General features: G+C 58.7%; 1 protein-coding gene across 4 annotated transcripts in view; it reads right to left on the bottom strand.

The window, feature by feature from the left end:
* Nucleotides 1–14,046, bottom strand: part of SMOC2 (SPARC related modular calcium binding 2) — a 1,475,178-nt gene that overhangs the window by 423,133 nt on the left and 1,037,999 nt on the right. The gene's annotated exons all lie outside the window — the stretch shown is intronic.

Raw genomic sequence — 14,046 nt, forward strand, 5'->3', positions numbered from 1 at the left:
CACAGACACCATCCCCACAGAAGACCAAAGCCACCCCAGAGGACAGGAAGAAAAGCCCGCCATGCGACACCAGTGGACAAAAAGCAAAGCAGCAGACCTCAGGCACACATGCCTCAGAGGCATCCCCATCCAAGGACTCTCCTGCCCCTAAAGCATTGCACAAAGAGAAGCATACAGTTTCTGTGCCCACTAAGGAGGTGGTGCATGCCAAGGGTACACCTAGGAAGTGCTCCAAGGCAGATTCACCCACCACCTCGACTCCCATTCCAAGCCCAGTGAAGGAGGGGCCGGAGGGCACTGTAGGGGTAACACCTAGTAAACGAGGGAAGGGGGGCAGAGGCGAAGCCAGGCAAAGCGTTCCGCTGGGTGCAGCACATCACCCGAGGGGGTGCCAATGCCTACACCTGATGCAGCTTAGTGGTGAGTGTGCCTGTGGTGCCCACACCACTTCCCATTGATCCAAAGTCAGGCAAGCCATTTAGAATCCCCAAGAAGTGGAAAGGCACCCGTCCACAATCTCCCAGCCACACAGTGTCTCCCGTCTGCATGACTCCACCTCCACGTGCCACTACACCACCTGGTCCAAGGAGCCCTCCGGCTTGCAAAGCCACTGATAGCTTTACCTCAGCTGTTCTCTCCCCCCGACAAGTGCCCCGACAGTCCCGAGACACAGCCAGCTCCCAGTCTGCCTGACAGCCAAGTCTGAGTGTTAGTCCCCCTCACACACCTGTTTCTCACACAGGTAGGCCTGTACTGCACATTGTCATCCCCTGACTGTGATGCTGACCATGGAAAGGTACAGTCGCACACATTCCCTGTGCAACTTCTCATGGACATACTCTGCACTCTGCCCTGGCCACTGGACTTGCTGTTTTGCCCTTGCCTGTGCAGCTTCTCATGGACATACTCTGCACCCTGAACTGACTTCTGACCTTGCTGTTTTGCCCCTGCCTGTACAGCTTCTCATGGACTCACTCTGCACTTTGTCTTGCCCACTGGCCTTGTCGTTCACTGCTGTGTACCCCCTGCCTGTGTAGCTTCTCATGGACTCACTCTACACCTTGGACTGGCCACTGGCTTTGCTGTGTGCCCCCTGCCTGTGCAGCTTCTCATGGACTCGCTCTGCACTTTGGACTGGCCACTGGCCTGGCTGTGTGCCCCCTGCCTGTGCAGCTTCTCATGGACTCACCCTGCACTTTGTCCTGCCCACTGGCCTTGTTGTTCACTGCTGTGTGCCCCCTGCCTGTGTAGCTTCTCACGGACTCACCCTACACTTTCTCCTGCCCACTGGTCTTGTCGTTCACTGCTGTGTACCCCATGCCTGTGCAGCTTCTCATGGACTCACCCTGCACATTGTCCTGCCCACTGGCCTTGTCGTTCACTGCCGTGTGCCCCTGCCTGTGCAGCTTCTCATGGATTCGCTCTGCACTTTTGACTGGCCTCTGGCCTGGCTGTGTGCCCCCTGCCTGTGCAGCTTCTCATGGACTCACTCTGCACTTTGTCCTGCCCACTGGCCTTGTCGTTCACTGCTGTGTGCCCCCTGCTTGTGCAGCTTCTCTTGGACTCACTCTACACCTTGGACTGGCCACTGGCTTTGCTGTGTGCCCCCTGCCTGTGCAGCTTCTCATGGACTCGCTCTGCACTTTGGACTGGCCACTGGCCTGGCTGTGTGCCCCCTGCCTGTGCAGCTTCTCATGGACTCACTGTTAGAAAGGTAGATGGACCGGGAGGGTCGGCCGGGGTCAGGAGGAGAGGTCTCCGGGGAGAGCCGTCTCCAGCGATCGTACAGACAAGTAACTTCCCCCCCCCCCCACAGACAGATATCACACACGGATAAGGTTCAGTGTTCTTTATAAGCACTTATTTAAGGTACGGTTAAATGGTACAAGGAGGTCTGGACTCAGGGGTCCCCTCGATTAGAGTCTCGCAAGGTAGGGAAGGGGGTAGCGGGACAGTCTATTTACCAATCAGGTAGTTCGGATGAGATGATGATGAGCTCACAATCCTCGAGCTTGGTGATTAGGTGGTATGGGCCGCGGCAGCGCCAGCAGGTCCCGGTGTGGATGGTCGTTACAACGGGCCGCGGCAGCGCCAGCAGGTCCCAGGAAGATGACGGTTGCAGAAGGCCGCGGCAGCGCCAGCAGGTCCCGGTGAGGATGGTCGTTACAACGGGCCGCGGCAGCGCCAGCAGGTCCCAGGAAGGTGAAGGTTGCAGAAGGCCGCGGCAGCGCCAGCAGGCAGGACGATGGTTCACAAGAGCGGGCTACGGCAGCGCCAGTAGACCGTCAGGGTTGAGTTCACTCGGTGTCTCTCGACTCCAGGATACAACTGCCTTCCTGCTCCGGAGCTGCCCCAGTTATAGGGCTGGTGCCCTTTGATGTCCGGACCCTCGCACTTGGAGGTCGGAGGGTCCGGGATGAAGGGGTCCAGACACCCAGCAGGGGGTGGAGCCAGTGCCTGGGGGAGCTGGGGGCGATCGGCACCTGGCGGGGGAGAGCCCTTGACACTTCGTTCTCCCATTGACCTGCCAAGTGGTCCGCTCACCTCCTGGGTGGATGGTGGTGCCGGGATGTCGGGGCCGGCCAGGCCCGGGGTTAGGGTCGAGGGGAGGCCGTGCGGCCGCGTGGTGCAGGGCCCAAGATGGCGGCTTGACCCGGCCGGGAAAGCCGGTGGGGCGGGACCCCGTGATGAGTAGGGGCCCGAGGGCAGAGGGTCCGTCGGGAGACGGAGTACAGGTGCTTGTTGCGGGGATATGCCAGGTGGGCCGGGGTTCGGGCCCCGTCGAGCGGGGAGGGAGCGAGCCGTTTGTGAGGCCTGTCCAACATGCGTCCCCCCCAGCTGAAGGCGGGGAGAGTCACCCATCTCCTTGGGGACTCTCTTCGTCGAGGCGGAAAAAGCGGGACAGGCCATCTGCGTTGGCGTGATCTTGGCCTGGTCGGTGCTCCACGGTGAAGTCCATTCCCTGCAGGGAAATGGACCAGCGCAAGAGTTTTGGGTTCTCCCCCCGCATCTGCATCAGCCATTGCAGGGGTCGATGGTCGGTTTGTACCCGGAAGTGGGTACCGAAGAGATAGGGTCGGAGCTTTTTGAGGGCCCACACTACTGCAAATGCCTCCCTCTCGATGGTGCTCCAACGCTGTTCTCGGGCCAGGAGACGTCGGCTGATGAAGGCCACCGGCTGGTCATGACCTTCGGGGTTCAGCTGAGAGAGGACGGCCCCGATGCCGTGGTCGGAGGCGTCGGTCTGCACCACAAATTCCCGACTGTAATCGGGGGCCTGGAGCACCGGGGCGGTGCACAGGGCGGCCTTCAGCTCCTCGAAGGCCGCTTGACAATCAGGGGTCCAGTTGACCCGCTTCGGCTGGTTCTTGGATGTGAGACCCGTGAGGGGCCCCACGATGCTGCCGTAGTCCTTCACGAACCGCCGGTAGTAGCCGGTGAGCCCCAAGAAGGCTCGGACCTCGGTCTGGGTGACGGGGGGCTGCCAGGACTGGATGGCAGCAATCTTAAGTTGTAGTGGGGCCACCAGCCCGCTCCCCACTTGGTGCCCAAGGTAGGTCACAGACCCTTGGCCAATCTGGCACTTGCCGGCCTTAATGGTGAGGCCGGCCCGCTGGAGGGCTTGCAGGACCTCTTGGAGGTGGCGGAGGTGGTCGGACCAGTGGCGGCTGTATACAGCGATATCGTCCAGGTAGGCAGCGCTGAATTCTTCAAGCCCTGCCAAGACCTGGTTCACAAGGCGTTGGAACGTGGCGGGGGCATTCTTCATGCCAAAGGGCATGACCTTAAATTGATAGTGGCCATCGGGGGTAGAGAAGGCTGACCGTTCCTGAGCCCTGGGTGTGAGGCCGATCTGCCAGTAGCCCGCCGTTAGGTCGAAGATACTAAGGTAGCGGGCGGCCCCCAGCCGGTCGATCAGCTCGTCTGCTCGGGGGATGGGATGAGCGTCGGTCCGGGTGACAGCGTTCAAGCCCCGGTAGTCGACGCAGAATCTCAGTTCAGGGGCAGCGGCCTTGGGAACTAATACGACCGGACTGGCCCAGGGACTGTCCGAGGGCTCGATGACCCCGATCGTGAGCATCTTGGCCACTTCCTCCTGGATGCAGGCCCGTACCCGATCTGGTACGCGGTAGGCCCGGTGCCGGACAGGGGGACTGTCCCCGGTGTCTACGTCGTGCAAACACCAGGGGGTGACCCCGGGGGTGAGGGAGAACAGGGCAGCGAACTGCAGCAGGAGGTTCCGGCAGTCCTGGCGTTGCTCTGAAGTGAGGGCGTCCGAGAGCCGGACCCCGTCCACGGAGCCGTCCTTCTCCCGAGTCCTCAGGAGGTCCGGGAGGGGCTCGGAGTCTTCTTCTGTGCCACTGTCTGTAGCCATCAAGAGGCTTAGTTCGGAGCGCACAAAGTGCGGTTTGAGCCGGTTGGTGTGGAGGACCCGAAGGGGGTTCCGGGAGGACCCCATGTCGATGAGGTAAGTGACGGGGCTTTTGCGCTCGACCACTTTGAAGGGCCCCGTCCACTTATCTTGCAGGGCGCATGGTTCGGTGGGGGACATCACCCATACTTGCTGCCCCGGCTCGAATTCAACGGAGGAGGCATTGTGATCATACCACCTCTTCATGTCCTCCTGGCTGGCCTCGAGGTTCGCCTTGGCCATCTCCCTGAAGCGCCGGGTCTGGTTTCGTAAGGCCAGGATGTATTTGAAGAAGTCTGGAGGGGTCGTTAGGGGGGCCATCTCCCAACCTTCCTTGACTAGGCTGAGGGGCCCTCGCACAGGGTGTCCGTATAGGAGTTCAAAGGGGCTAAAACCGAGGGACTTCTGGGGCACTTCCCGGTAGGCGAAGAGAGGCACGGGAGCAGTACATCCCACTGGCGACGGAGAGGTTCTTCCAATCCCCCAATCATCCCTTTGAGAGTGCGGTTAAAACGCTCCACTAGTCCGTTCCCTTGGGGGTGATAGGGGGTCGTGAATCTGTAGGTGACCCCGCATTGTTGCCAGAGGGACTTCATGTACTTTGATATGAAATTCGTGCCTCGGTCGCTGACGACTTCTCGGGGGAAGCCTACCCGGGAGAAGATCCCCATCAGGGCCCGGCCAACCACTGGAGCGGTCACTGTCCGTAGAGGCACCGCCTCGGGGTAGCGGGTGGCATGGTCCACTAGTACCAAGATGAACCTGTGTCCTTGTGCCGTGCGGGGGTCCAGAGGTCCCACAATGTCTATCCCCACCCTCTCGAACGGGGTGGTGACCACCGGGAAGGGTTGTAGAGGGGCCTTCAGCTTCCGGCCACTCTTCCCGCTGGCTTGGCATGTGGGGCACGATCGGCAGTGGTTCAGGACGTCATTCCTCATTTTCGGCCAAAAAAAGTGGGTCACCAGGCGACTGTACGTTTTGTCCTGGCCCAGGTGTCCAGCCAGGGGGACATCGTGGGCTAGGTTGAGCAGAAAGTCTCGGAAGCGGAGCGGTACCACCAGAACTCGACCGGCCCCCAGTTCGGCGATTCTTTGCTCGCTGTAGAGCAGGTCGTTATCCCAGTAGACCCAGTGGGTTCCTGTGGTGTCCCCGGCGGTTTGGGTGCTGGCTTGTTGGCGGAGTCCCTCGAGGGAGGGACAGGCCTTTTGTTCCTGGCGGAACTGTTCTTGGGTGGGCCCCCATTCTTGCCGCCACTGAGCCAGATCCGGGAGGTCCTGGTGTTGCGCGTCTTCCTCGGTAGTCGGGTCCGGGAGGTCGGTCTCGCCGTTGTCCTCTACGAGGGCAACCGGGGGCGGAGGTGCTGGCCATTCGGTTTCTTCTGATCGGGGGGCGGCACGGGCGGCCATGGATCGGGTGGTTATGCAGGCCCAGTCCGGGAGGCCCAGCATCCCCAAGTGCTCTCTTCTCTCGACGGTGGCCCACGGGGAACTCTCGAGGTCATTCCCCAGGAGGCAGTCCACGGGGGCATCGTCCCGGACCGTCACCTTCAGTAGGCCGGAGACCCCTCCCCATTCAAACGGGACGCAGGCCATCTTACACATGCTCTCAGAGTTATCTGCCGAGCGGACGGGGCAGAGAATGTTCGGCAGGATCTGCTCGGGCTTCACCAGGTGACAGCGGACGGCCGTCACGCTGGCGCCGGTGTCACGCAAGGCCTCGGCTCTCTGTCCATTAATGGTCACCCACTGACCATATTTTCTGGTGTTGGCGGGTAGGGGAGCCCGCGGAACCATGTCCCTTCCCCCTAAGCATGCCAGGACCATGGCGGCCGGTTCCCACCCTTGCTGGTCCGGCTCATACTCCTCGGGTCCCTCTGATGATTGCTCTTCCCCCAGGGCAGCGGCAGCTACCTGGCGGGACTTGGGTGGTTGGTTTAGCGGGCAGTTCGGATCGTTGGCGTAGTGGCCTAGTCGCTGGCACCGGTGGCACGTGACGTGGGCTCGGTACCCAGGCCGCAATGGGGGGTTGCCCCGGCCGGCCGGAGGTGGGGTGCTGGCCACGGGTGTTGCTGGTAAGGTGTCTCTCCCTGGCCCCCTCCTCCTCCCCGAGGACGGTGCTGGCCTTGGTTGCTTCTGTTCTGGTCGTGGGGCCCTCTCCGGCCCACTCGGGTGCTTTCCCACCGGTCAGCTTCGGCGGCGAGCTGCCGTGGGTCAGTCAGCTTACTGTCGAGTAGGTGCTGCCTGAGCTCGACGAAACAGTTGTTTGATAGGTGCTCCCATACCATAAGGTTGAAGAGTTGTTCGTAGGTGGTGACCTGATTTCCCTTGATCCAACCCTCGAAGGCCCGGCTGAAATAGTTCACGTATTCCACCCAAGTTGTACCTGGGATCCGGGTGCAATCTCTGAACCTCTGGCGGTACATCTCGGGCGTGAGGCCGTAGCGGGTGAGGAGGGCAGCCTTCATGTGGTCGTAGGACGACATTTGGTGATCGGGGAGCTGCAGCAGGGCATCGCGACCCTCGTTGATGAATCTCCCCCAAAGTCCGGCTCCCCAATCACTCCGGTCGATCCGGTGGGAGGTCATTGCGATCTCATAGGCTTTAAACCACTGTTGTATGTCGTCTTCTCGGACATACTCGCGGACCACATCCTTGGGGATGTGAACTTTTTTCTCAATAGGCCCCGGGGTGTGTGGTCGCTCAGGCACCCCCAGTTCCTTATTCTGTTTGCGCAGTTCTATTTCCGCCAGTCGGCGCTCGTGCTCGAGCGTTATTTTTTTCTCTTCCAGCTCTCTTTGTCTCTGCTTTTCTTCTCGTTCCTCTCGAAGCCGCATATGCTCGAGGTTGATTTTCTGTTCAGCCAACTTAAGTTCCCCATCCATCTTGAGTCGTGCCATCTCTAATTCGTGTAATCTGACTCTGTCTCTTTCTCGTATCTCCTCCTGTGAGAGGCCCGTTCCCCGCTCCTCGGGAGCCGTGGCGTTCCCCTCTGGTGTGATGCTGGTTTGGTCTGGGGGTCCTGTGACCCCAGTTTCTGTCCATGACTCAAGAGCGCGCTTTAGATCATCCTTGGTACTCAGGCCGGTGGTAGCAATGCCCAGTTCTATGCAAAATTGTCTCAGTTCGCGGTGGTTGTATTCTTCTAATTTCTCCATTTGGAACTTCTCGGTGGAGCTGCTATCTTTGGTCGACATCGTGCTTTGTCGTGGGGTGAGCTACTCTCTGTACGATTACGCGTTGATTCGGATCGCGCCACTGGCCACCAATGTTAGAAAGGTAGATGGACCGGGAGGGTCGGCCGGGGTCAGGAGGAGAGGTCTCCGGGGAGAGCCGTCTCCAGCGATCGTACAGACAAGTAACTTCCCCCCCCCCACAGACAGATATCACACACGGATAAGGTTCAGTGTTCTTTATAAGCACTTATTTAAGGTACGGTTAAATGGTACAAGGAGGTCTGGACTCAGGGGTCCCCTCGATTAGAGTCTCGCAAGGTAGGGAAGGGGGTAGCGGGACAGTCTATTTACCAATCAGGTAGTTCGGATGAGATGATGATGAGCTCACAATCCTCGAGCTTGGTGATTAGGTGGTATGGGCCGCGGCAGCGCCAGCAGGTCCCGGTGTGGATGGTCGTTACAACGGGCCGCGGCAGCGCCAGCAGGTCCCAGGAAGATGACGGTTGCAGAAGGCCGCGGCAGCGCCAGCAGGTCCCGGTGAGGATGGTCGTTACAACGGGCCGCGGCAGCGCCAGCAGGTCCCAGGAAGGTGAAGGTTGCAGAAGGCCGCGGCAGCGCCAGCAGGCAGGACGATGGTTCACAAGAGCGGGCTACGGCAGCGCCAGTAGACCGTCAGGGTTGAGTTCACTCGGTGTCTCTCGACTCCAGGATACAACTGCCTTCCTGCTCCGGAGCTGCCCCAGTTATAGGGCTGGTGCCCTTTGATGTCCGGACCCTCGCACTTGGAGGTCGGAGGGTCCGGGATGAAGGGGTCCAGACACCCAGCAGGGGGTGGAGCCAGTGCCTGGGGGAGCTGGGGGCGATCGGCACCTGGCGGGGGAGAGCCCTTGACACTTCGTTCTCCCATTGACCTGCCAAGTGGTCCGCTCACCTCCTGGGTGGATGGTGGTGCCGGGATGTCGGGGCCGGCCAGGCCCGGGGTTAGGGTCGAGGGGAGGCCGTGCGGCCGCGTGGTGCAGGGCCCAAGATGGCGGCTTGACCCGGCCGGGAAAGCCGGTGGGGCGGGACCCCGTGATGAGTAGGGGCCCGAGGGCAGAGGGTCCGTCGGGAGACGGAGTACAGGTGCTTGTTGCGGGGATATGCCAGGTGGGCCGGGGTTCGGGCCCCGTCGAGCGGGGAGGGAGCGAGCCGTTTGTGAGGCCTGTCCAACACTCACCCTGCACTTTGTCCTGCCCACTGGCCTTGTTGTTCACTGCTGTGTGCCCCCTGCCTGTGTAGCTTCTCACGGACTCACCTTACACTTTCTCCTGCCCACTGGTCTTGTCGTTCACTGCTGTGTACCCCATGCCTGTGCAGCTTCTCATGGACTCACCCTGCACATTGTCCTGCCCACTGGCCTTGTCGTTCACTGCCGTGTGCCCCTGCCTGTGCAGCTTCTCATGGACTCGCTCTGCACTTTTGACTGGCCTCTGGCCTGGCTGTGTGCCCCCTGCCTGTGCAGCTTCTCATGGACTCACTCTGCACTTTGTCCTGCCCACTGGCCTTGTCGTTCACTGCTGTGTGCCCCCTGCTTGTGCAGCTTCTCTTGGACTCACTCTGCACCTTGGACTGGCCACTGGCCTTGCTGTGTGCCCCCTGCCTGTGCAGCTTCTCATGGACTCAATCTCCACTTTGTCCTGCCCACTGGCCTTGTCGTTCACTGCTGTGTGCCCCCTGCCTGTGTAGATTCTCATGGACTCACCCTGCACTTTGTCCTGCCCACTGGCCTTGTCGTTCACTGCTGTGTGCCCCCTGCCTGTGCAGCTTCTTATGGACTCACCCTACACTTTGTCCTGCCCACTGGCCTTGTCGTTCATTGCTGTGTGTCCCATGCCTGTGCAGCTTCTCATGGACTCACCTTGCACTTTGTCCTGCCCACTGGCCTTGTCGTTCACTGCTGTGTGCCCCCAGCCTGTGCAGCTTCTCACAGGCTCACTCTGCACCTTGGACTGGCCACTGGCCTTGCTGTGTGCCCCCTGCCTATGCAGCTTCTCATAGACTCACTGCACTTTGTCCTGCCCACTGGCCTTGTCGTTCACTGCTTTGTGCCCCCTGCCTGTGCAGATTCTCTTGGTCTCACTCTGCACCTGGACTGGCCACTGGCCTTGCTGTGTGCCCCCTGCCTGTGCAGCTTCTCATGTACTCACTCTGGACTTTGTCCTGCCCACTGGCCTTGTCGTTCACTGCTGTGTGCCCCCTGCCTGTGCAGATTCTCATGGACTCACCCTGCACTTTGTCCTGCCCACTGGCCTTGTCGTTCACTGCTGTGTACCCCCTGCCTGTGCAGCTTCTTATGGACTCACCCTACACTTTGTCCTGCCCATTGGCCTTGTCGTTCATTGCTGTGTGCCCCCTGCCTGTGCAGCTTCTCATGGACTCACCTTGCACTTTGCCCTGCCCACTGGCCTTGTCGTTCACTGCTGTGTGCCCCCAGCCTGTGCAGCTTCTCACAGGCTCACTCTGCACCTTGGACTGGCCACTGGCCTAGCTGTGTGCCCCCCTGCCTATGCAGCTTCTCATGGACTCACTCTGCACTTTGTCCTGCCTTCTGGCCTTGTCGTTCACTGCTTTGTGCCCCCTGCCTGTGCAGCTTCTCTTGGACTCACTCTGCACCTTGGACTGGCCACTGGCCTTGCTGTGTGCCCCCTGCCTGTGCAGCTTCTCATGGACTCACTATGCACTTTGTCCTGCCCACTGGCCTTGTCGTTCACTGCTGTGTGCCCCCTGCCTGTGCAGCTTCTCTTGGACTCACTCTGCACCTTGGACTGGCCACTGGCCTTGCTGTGTGCCCCCTGCCTGTGCACCTTCTCATGAACTCACTCTGCACTTTGTCCTGCCCACTGGCCTTGTCGTTCACTGCTGTGTGCCCCCTGCCTGTGCAGCTTCTCATGGAATCACCCTGCACTTTGTCCTGCCCACTGGCCTTGTCGTTCACTGCTGTGTGCCCCATGCCTGTGCAGCTTCTCATGGACTCACCCTGCACTTTGTCCTGCCCACTGGCCTTGTCGTTCACTGCTGTGTGCCCCCCGCCTGTGCAGCTTCTCATGGACTCGTTCTGCACTTTGTCCTGCCCACTGGCCTTGTCGTTCACTGCTGTGTGCCCCCTGCCTGTGCAGCTTCTCTTGGACTCACTCTGCACCTTGCACTGGCCACTGTCCTTGCTGTGTGCCCCCTGCCTGTGCAGCTTCTCATGGACTCACTCTGCACTTTGTCCTGCCCACTGGCCTTGTCGTTAACTGCTGTGTGCCTCCTGCCTGTGCAGCTTCTCATGGACTCACCCTGCAGTTTGCCCTGCCCACTGGCCTTGCCGTTCACTGCTGTGTGCCTCCTGCCTGTGCAGCTTCTCATGGACTCACCCTGCACTTTGTCCTGCCCACTGGCCTTGTCGTTCACTGCTGTGTGCCTCCTGCCTGTGCAGCTTCTCATGGACTCACCCTGCACTTTGTCTTGCCCACTGGCCTTGTCGTTCACTGCTGTGTGCCCCCTGCCTGTGCAGCTTCTGTTGAACTCACTCTGCACCTTGGACTGGCCACTGGCCTTGCTGTGTGCCCCCTGCCTGTGCAGCTTCTCATGGACTCACTCTGCACTTTGTCCTGCCCATTGGCCTTGTCGTTCACTGCTGTGTGCCCCCTGCCTGTGCAGCTTCTCATGGACTCACTCTGCACCTTGGACTGGCCACTGGCCTTGCTGTATTCCCCCAGCCTGTACAGCTTCTCATGGACTCTCTCTGCACTTTGTCCTGCCCACTGGCCTTGTCGTTCACTGCTGTGTGCCCCCTGCCTGTGCAGCTTCTCATGGACTCACCCTGCACTTTATCCTGCCCACTGGCCTTGTCGTTCACTGCTGTGTGCCCCCTGCCTGTGCAGCTTCTCATGGACTCACCCTGCACTTTGTCCTGCCCACTGGTCTTGCCGTTCACTGCTGTGTGCCCCATGCCTGTGCAGCTTCTCATGGACTCACCCTGCCCATTGTCCTGCCCACTGGCCTTGTCGTTCACTGCTGTGTGCCCCCTGCCTGTGCAGCTTCTCATGGACTCGCTCTGCACTTTTGACTGGCCCCTGGCCTGGCTGTGTGCCTCCTGCCTGTGCAGCTTCTCATGGACTCACTCTGCACTTTGTGCTGCCCACTGGCCTTGTCGTTCACTGCTGTGTGCCCCCTGCTTGTGCAGATTCTCTTGGACTCACTCTGCACCGGGACTGGCCACTGGCCTTGTCGTTCACTGCTGTGTGTCCCCAGCCTATGCAGCTTCTCACAGGCTCACTCTGCACCTTGGACGTGCCACTGGCCTTGCTGTGTGCCCCCTGCCTATGCAGCTTCTCATGGACTCACTCTGCACTTTGTCCTGCCTACTGGCCTTGTCGTTCACTGCTTTGTGCCCCCTGCCTGTGCAGCTTCTCTTGGACTCACTCTGCACCTTGGACTGGCCACTGGCCTTGCTGTGTGCCCCCTGCCTGTGCAGCTTCTCATGGACTCACTATGCACTTTGTCCTGCCCACTGGCCTTGTCATTCACTGCTGTGTACCCCCTGCCTGTGCAGCTTCTAATGGACTCACCCTGCACTTTGTCCTGCCCACTGGCCTTGTCGTTCACTGATGTGTGCCCCCTGCCTGTGCAGTTTCTCATGGACTCAATCTGCACCTTGGACTGGCCATTGGCCTTGCTGTGTGCCCCCTGCCTGTACAGCTTCTCATGGACATGCTCTGCACTCTGCCCTAGCCACTGGACTTGTCATTCACTGCTGTTTTGGCCTTGCCTGTGCAGCTTCTCACGGACATGCTCTGCATTTTGTGCCTTGCTTTTCTCTTGTCATGGTGCCTATCTGTGCAATATGTGAATAAAGACAGTTGCTCCTGTTTTCTATTTTGTCAGTGTCCGTACTGAATAAAGTTCTTTTGCTCTGTGTATATGGTTTACTGTGCCACATGCTCTGCGTGCCACTTCAACATGGTCAATGTTTAGGCTCACTTACAAATCAGTTTTCTGGGGTGACAGGGTCTTCAGTTCTTCCTGAACCAGATACTTGTGGGGGCAATGGTGTAATTTTACAATGTGCAGCAGGTGTCTTAATTCGTTCATGTTGGCTATATTGTACACATTTCAGGTTGGGGGGTACTGCCGGCACAGAGTGGGTTTCTGCACACAGTTTTGCAGGCAGGCTGTCCAGGGTCATCATGTATGTGTGTTCTTCCTTTATGTGTGCCCAGTGGTGTATGTGTGTGGTCATCCTGTGATGGCCAGTCATCCTAGTCCCATGGCTTACTTTCCATGTGTGTTCTTGGATGGTCAGGTGGTGTGCAGTGTGAAGGGGGTGAGTTTGTGGGGAGTGTTGATGTGTGCATGCCCCTGCATTGTGAACTACACATGTGTCACCCATGAGTTGTATGCCTGTTGTTTTGATTGTTCAGCCCTGTGGATGTGGTTGTATGCACATGTGTGAGTTGTATGTAGGGCACTGTGCAGTGTGTAGGTGTGTCCTTGCAGTTCTGTCTGACTCCTACTTGTTGTTTTTGTCACTTGTGATTATGCAGAGTGTGTGACTGGCTAGTCAGTGTTGTGTTTTGTTGCACATCCATGTGTCTGGTGGCTGTTTGTGGGGACTGTGTAGACCTGCTGTTCCACTCTGCCATTGTGGTTGTGTTTTCTCATGCCTTGCTGTCACATGGTACCTTCTTGCCTCCAGTGTGGCATGTTGTGTGTGTTGTCATACCATCCCCTATCTGTGCTTCAGATGCCTACCCATAGTGGGTCTGCAATCCCTCTCTTTGTGTATGGTACACTCCTGCCATGTCCCCTACTGACATGCAGTACACTTCACTTTGATGTCAGCTGTCCCCTTGGTTTCCATGTGTGTGTGCCTCCCCATCACTTCATTTGTGACACTGTGCTTTGTGGTGCAGTTCTTTGTCCAGGGTCAATGTGTCACTCAGGGCATTTCCTCAGTGGGTTGTATGTGATGTGCTGGTGCTGTTTGGCAATCATGGTTGCTCCTATGAGGTCCAACTGTGTGTGCTGCCCAGTCCTCTGGTCAAGTTGTTTCCAACTTTGTGTCCCAGACTTGTGCATCTGTTGGTGTTGTGTTGGATGTATGTGTGGTGTTTGTGTTATTGCTTCACTTCCTGGGTGTGCTTTTGTCTTTGTGCTGTGCTGTATGGTGGTTGTGTGGGTTGCTGTTCTGTCACGGATGTCTGTGTGTGGCTGGCATGCTTGGTGTGCACACACTGCTTGTTGTGCATGCAGTTCTGTGGGTGTCTTTTGCCTTGTCATTGCCTGGTGTGCATCCCCTGATGTCCTGCTGTGTTTGCTGTGTGATTTTTGTGCCTGTGTATCTGTTGTTTGTTTTATGTGGCTGTGTTGTTCTGTGATGGAGCGCTTCTTATGTGTGTTCTGGTATGTTGTCTGTGCATTGTTCCTGAGTGATGATGTT

This window comes from Triturus cristatus, chromosome 6, assembly GCF_964204655.1.
Source record: "Triturus cristatus chromosome 6, aTriCri1.1, whole genome shotgun sequence".
In the NCBI taxonomy this organism is placed as follows: Eukaryota; Metazoa; Chordata; class Amphibia; order Caudata; family Salamandridae; genus Triturus; species Triturus cristatus.